This window comes from Phascolarctos cinereus, unplaced genomic scaffold, assembly GCF_003287225.1.
Source record: "Phascolarctos cinereus isolate Bilbo 61053 unplaced genomic scaffold, phaCin_HiC Scaffold_4;HRSCAF=312, whole genome shotgun sequence".
NCBI lineage: Eukaryota > Metazoa > Chordata > Mammalia > Diprotodontia > Phascolarctidae > Phascolarctos > Phascolarctos cinereus.
In genome coordinates this window covers 276,457,485-276,463,931 of record NW_027555847.1, presented here as the reverse complement: position 1 = coordinate 276,463,931, position 6,447 = coordinate 276,457,485, and the positions used below count along the sequence as shown (strand labels likewise).

The window sequence follows — 6,447 nt, the reverse complement described above, 5'->3', positions numbered from 1 at the left end:
TTTCTGTCTCTCTGTGATTCTGTGTCTGTGTTTCTCTGACCGTGTCTGTCTTTGTCTCTGTTTCTGTGTCTGTCTTTCAATGTTTCTGCCTCCTCTTTCTCTGACACACACAGTAGATATATGTGATGTAGGCAATATGGGTATTGTCAACTCGACTTACAGAGTCATGTTAAGTGATATATGTATAATACACAAATCATAGATAGAAAGGGAAGTACTCAACCTTATCCTCTAAAGGGGCCAGCTCTGAATTTACTCATGTACTGGGTTTAATTAAAGAGATGGGTTTTATAAAGAGAGGGGTCAGGATTTTCTCCCCCAAACTGTGGCTCTTTATACCCCATGTCTCAGCTCAGGGGAGAACCATTTGACATTTAGATTTAGTTCATGTCCAAAGGCTCTTCAAAAAATGGGGGAGGGAAGGAGTAAAGGACAGTTATTTATTTTCTCTCTAATGAAGGTTTAACATTAAAGACTTATAAATGAAATTAAGGAAAATTTAACCAAGCAACAGGAACTCATTACTACTTTTATTTTCTCTATTACTTCCTGTACCTCATTTAAATTGTCCTTTAAGAAATTCAGTGCTATGCAATTTAGTACAAATATGTTTAGCATTGTTATTACTTAGTTTTCTATGATGACTTTAGCAGTATGTAGTTTTGTTACTTCTCTCTTTTAATTAATTCTATTTTTGCTTTTGTTTTAACTGAGATCATGATTGCTATCCCTGCCTTTTTTGCTTCAGTTGAAGCATAACACATTTTGCCCCATATTGTAAACAACATATTGATAAATTGTGTTTTTTAATCCAATCTGCTATCTGCTTCCATTTTATGGGTGAATTTATCCCATTCACATTCAGTTATGATCACTAACCTAGTATTTCCCTCCATTCTATTTTATCCCAATTTAGATTATCCTTCTCTCTTTCCCCTTTTAGCCTGTCCTTCCTCCAAAGTCTGTTTTGTGTCTCTTTATTCATTTCTTTAATCTACTCTCCTTTCTACCAGATCCCTCCTTTACTTATCTCGTTCCTTTCCTGCTTCACTTTAGGGTAGTATAGATTTCTATTGCCACCTGAAGACTTTTATTACTCCCCCTTTCAGCCAATTCTGATGAAAGTTCAAACATTGCCAGACAACTCCCACCAACTTACTGTAAATGCTCTTCCTTTTGTGCGTCTTATATGTGAAATAATTTTCCCCATTCTTCCTTTTCTTTTCTGCTTCTCCCATGCTATCCCTTTCTTTTCAACATTTAATTTTAATTTTGAGATCATCCTATTATGATAAACTCATATTCATGCCTTCTATGTAGAAATCCTTATAATTGCCCTAACAATGAGAAAAGATCTTTGGGATTACATATAACATCTTCCCATATGTAAAAGGTAAGCAGTTTAACCTTATTGAGTTCCTTATGATTTTTCTCACATGCCTACCTGTTTTATTTCTATTAAGTCTTGAATTTAAAAGACAAGTTTCTTATTCATTTCTGATCTTTTCACCAGGAATGATTGAAAGTGTTCTTTTTAGCAGTTCTTAAACTGTGGGTCATGACCCCATGTGAAGTTTCAAAAATTTGGCAACAGTGAAAGGTTTCTGAATGTGCAATGACTGAAAAATATTAAAATCAAATGCGTAATGAATTTGAGGTCTTTCTGGCAGTACTTGCCCATGTTGCATCATATGACTTCATTACAACCTTGATACTGAACACAAAGCACATGCTCTTTGCACTGCACATATCCTCAGTCCACACCACACCAACAAACAATGCCAAAATGTAAAAAGTGGTTGTGAGTAGGAAAAGTATAAGAAGCTCTGATATATTTCATTAAGTATCCTTTTTTGTTTTTCTAAAGGATTATAATAATTTTTTTTAGGTGGCTTGTTCTTGGTTGTAATCCTGGATCCTTTCCCTTCTAGAATATCATATACCAAGCCTTTTTTTCCATTAATGTATATGATCTGTTTGTTGTGTGATCCTGTTTGTTGCTCCATAATAATTAAATTATTTATATCTGGATGTTTGAGGTGTTTTCTATTTGACCTTGAAACTCTGTAATTTGGCTTTAATATTCATTTTGTTATTTCTTTCAGGAGGTGATTGGTATATTCTTTCACTTTCACTTTTGCCCTCTGTATGTATGATATCGCTGCAGCTTACCTTTTTAATTTCTTGAAATAAAGATAAATCATGAGGGATTCTATAATGTCCAACTGTTTTATTCCTACATGGGAAGATGATACTTGTGGCTCCTAAGAACTTTCATAATTAAGGCGCTTAGAAACAAAAATATACATAGACAGAGGGCACAAGTGTGTATTGACTATGAAGGGATGATATGCAAAAAATAAAATTATGGGGTGAAAAAGAGTAATGTACTCAGAGAAGGGGGAAAGCAGAGGTAGAATGTGTGACAAATCATCTCATATAAAAGAGGAGTGAAAGCTTTTATAGTGGAGGGGAATAAAGGAAATTGGTGGACAATGCTTGGACCTTAAATTAATCAGAACTGGAGCAAAGGGAGCAAGCTGTACATTTAGTTCAGTATAGATATCTATCTAACCCTACAGGGAAGTAGGAGGGGAAGGGTGCTAATAGAAGGGAGGTTGGATTGGGTAAGGCTGCAGTCAGAAGTGAAATGCTTTCCAGGAGAAACAAGGGGAAAGGAGAAAGCAAAAAAGATGAACAGGTGAAAATAAGATGGAGTGAAATGCAAAGTTAATGATCATAACTGTGAATTTGAATGGGATGAACTCATCCACAAATAGAAACATATAGGAAAGTGGATAAAAACTCAGAATATTATAAAAACTGGGAAAACACAGTAAGTTCCTATGATAAAAGCCTAATTTATCAAATTAATGGATAACTAAGTCAAATTTATAAGAACGTGAGTTATTTACCTATTGATAAGTGGTCAAAAGATATGAACAATTTTCGGATGAAGAAATCAAATGATTTATATTTATATGAAAAATATTCTAAATCATTATTGATAAAAGAAATGCAAATTAAAACAACTCTGAGGTAACACTTCACATCTATCAGATCAGCTAATGTGATAGAAATCGAATGACTAATATTGGAGGTGATGTGGGACAATTGGACACTAATGCATTATTGGTGGAGTTGTGAACTGATCCAACCATTCTGGAGAGCAATTTGGAACTATGCTCAAAGGGCAATCAAACTGTGAATACCCTTTGATCCAGCAATACCATTTTTAGGTCTGTATCCCAGAAATCATAAAAAAGGGGAAAGAACCTCCAGGTACAAATATACATACATTATATATATATATATATATATATATATATATATATATATATATGTATAGCAGTGGCAAAGTATTGGAAATACTAGGGATATGCATCAATTAAGGAATGGATAAGCAAGTTGTGCTCCACAAATGTGCCACATCATTGTGCTGTAAGAAATGATGAGCAGGATACTTTCAGAAAACTTGAAAGACTTACATGAACTGATTCAAAATGAAGTGAGCAGAAACAGGAGAATATTGTACATAGTAATAGTAATATTGAAATATGATCAACTGTGAATGACTTAAGTATTCTCCGCAAAATAATGCTCCAAAATAATTCTAAAGGACTTATCATGAAAAATGCTATCCACCTCCAGAGAAAGAACTGATGGAGTCTGAAGGCATATTGAAGCATACAAGTATTTTTTGTTTGTTTTTTCCCACCACATGACTAATATGGAAAAAATGTCCTGCATAATTTCAAATGTATTATCTATATCAAATTGCTCACTTTCTCCATGAGGCATATGATAGAAAATAAAGGAGAAAATTTGGAACTCAAAATTTAAAACAAAAATGTTAAAATTATTTTTATATGTAACTGGAAAAAATGAAATATTTTTATGTTCTTTTTTTAAATTTGTCTGAGGTTTCTTTGAACATGGATTTCAGAGAGACTAATATTCTTAAATTGTCTTTCCTTAATTAATTTTTCTATGGCAGTTGTTTTTCCTCATGAAATATTTCACATTTCTTCTGTTTTTAACAATCTTTTTGATGTTTTAATTTTTTTTAATGTTTTCTGTTTAATGATATTTCATGGGGTCATTAACTTCCACTAGTATAATTTTAAGTTAAAAAAACCTTTTTATTCTATGAGCTTTCGTATCTCTTTTAATATTTGCACTGTTCTGTTTTCCAAGGTGTTATTTTCTTCAGTATTTTTTTGTCCCTCTTTTATCTAGTTGTCAGTTTTTCTTTCATAAATTTCTTGCCTCAGTCTCATTACTTCTCCAAATTTTTAATGTGCTGCTCTTATTTGATTTTTGACTTCATTTTTAGATTTTCTAGTATTTATTAGGCTTGTGCTCCATTCACATTTTTTTCCCTTTGAGGCTTTGTTTTCAGTTGTTTTGACATTGTTGCCTTTTTCTGAGTTTGTATATTGATCTTCCTGATCACTATAGTAGCTTTTTAAGGTCAAGTTCTTTTTTTTCTTCTTGTTTGCTCATTTTTTCCCAACCTCTTTCTTGACTTTGAACCTTATGTTAAAATTAGGCCATCTTTTTGAAGTAGGGGTTGACATTTTTGCCCTTTTTTTTCAGAGTACTTCTTGGGAACTGGGAGTTTTGGGTTTCTTATGCAGTGTGATTGGTGGACAGGTTTGGTCACCACCCTCCTGTTCTATGCTTTTTTCCTTATCCGGGAAGGGCCTCTGATCCTGTGCATCTATAAGAAAGACTGCTCCCTCATGTTCATGTTCACTTGGTACTAAAGCTATACTACTCCTTAGGGCTGTGTTGCTTAAAAAGTTTGAGAGACATGATTTATACATAGTTAAGTTATTTTGTTAATAATGCCAGCATTTTTAATAAATGACAGGGTAGGGTATAAACAGCCTTGGTATGACTAAACCTTCACCTTAGAGGTTGCAACAAGGAAAAATAATGTGGAGATGTTTCCTAAATCAAACATCAGAAACACTATCTAGCTTCTGTGGGAGCAATGGACATGGATTTGAGTCTAGGTACTTGAAATGCCTCTGAGAATTCTTGAGTTTGGATCATACCTACAAATTATTCAAGTGATTCCATTTCACCTCATCTTCAAATAGATTTCCCTCTCTGTTATGCTCACTCTTTCACTTATTTTCTTCTTTTTTATTATTAAGTGTTTTATTTTTAGTTTTCAACATTTACTTACACAAGATCTTGAGTTGCAGATTTTCTCCCTATCTCTGCCCTCCTTCCACCCCAAGACAGTATGTATTCTAAATTCCCCTTCCTCCAATATGCTCTCCCTTCCATCACACCCACTTGTCTTATTTCCTTCCTCTTTTATTCCTTCCAAGGCCTGGGACCAATTCATGTATTTCTTGGAGGCTTTGGTTGTAGGAGTTTTGATTTTGTTGTCTTCTTCTGGTTGTAATGTTTTGATCTTCTTTGTCATCAAAGAAAGATTCTATTGTCTGACTTTTTTCATGCAGTTTGCTCCCAGCCAATTACTTGAGTTGTAAACTATTTGTTAAGGTATGGGTCTGCTTTCAGTGTTGAGAATATACTGTTCCAAGCTTCAGGGGTTTTGTGCAGCTGTTTTTTTTCCTAAATCATTCCCACTTTAATAGCCTGCAACACTGATTAAAAAGATGGGTCAACTTTAGGCTTTTTCATTTTAGATTGGTTGTTACCAAGTTCAGAGAGGAACATAGACAAATTGAGACCTGATTCTAAGAAGGAAGTGTACAAATAGAGTAATTGGAAAGTTGTGAGAATGGGTTAAAGAGTCAAAGGTATGAGCTCTTTCTGAATGAGGTGTTCTAGATGTAGGAAAAGATTCTTGGGCCAAAGTCCTTGGTGGCTGCCATTGCTTGGTGGTTGGTAATTCAGAGGACCAATTGTGTTTGTTGGGTAATGAGAATCTTGAAATTCTTCTTGATAATGATACAGTATCTTGAATACCTGTCATCTGGCTGGGTGATCTGAACAGGTCTCTTGTCCTGCAGGGTCTCTTTTCTTTAGGGTGTAGACCTGGTCCTCTTGCTTGTTGAGGTAATACTGCAGAAACATTGCAGCCAATTCATTTTATAACCCAGATTCGCCATGGAAAGAATTGGACTGCAACTACACTTCCACCTCCACCTTATCCTGGGAGACTCCTGTGCAGCTGTTTTTAGAGATACTTCTAAGGACTTGTAATTTTCAGTTCTTCTAAGTTGGTATGATCAAGGGTGAGGTGTTTACTCCTTTTCTGGCTTGTGCTCTGGTGTATGAGTGACCACAAGCACTGTTTTTTACCTTGGACCTGTGAGGAGGATTCTCTTTGCACCACCACTGCAAGCTCTACGATGCCAGTGCTCCTCCTTGCCCCAGGATTGCCACCCAGAACTAAGACCCACATCCAAGTATAGGCAAAGAAAGAGAATCCTGCCTCAGCACCAGCAAAGAGATCCCTGC

The 6,447-nt window shown here is 35.0% G+C and overlaps 1 pseudogene; it reads right to left on the bottom strand.

Moving 5' to 3' along the window:
• Nucleotides 1–5,783: 5,783 nt before the first annotated feature.
• On the bottom strand, nt 5,784–6,060 carry LOC110195902 (H/ACA ribonucleoprotein complex subunit 3 pseudogene; annotated as a pseudogene).
• Nucleotides 6,061–6,447: the final 387 nt, after the last annotated feature.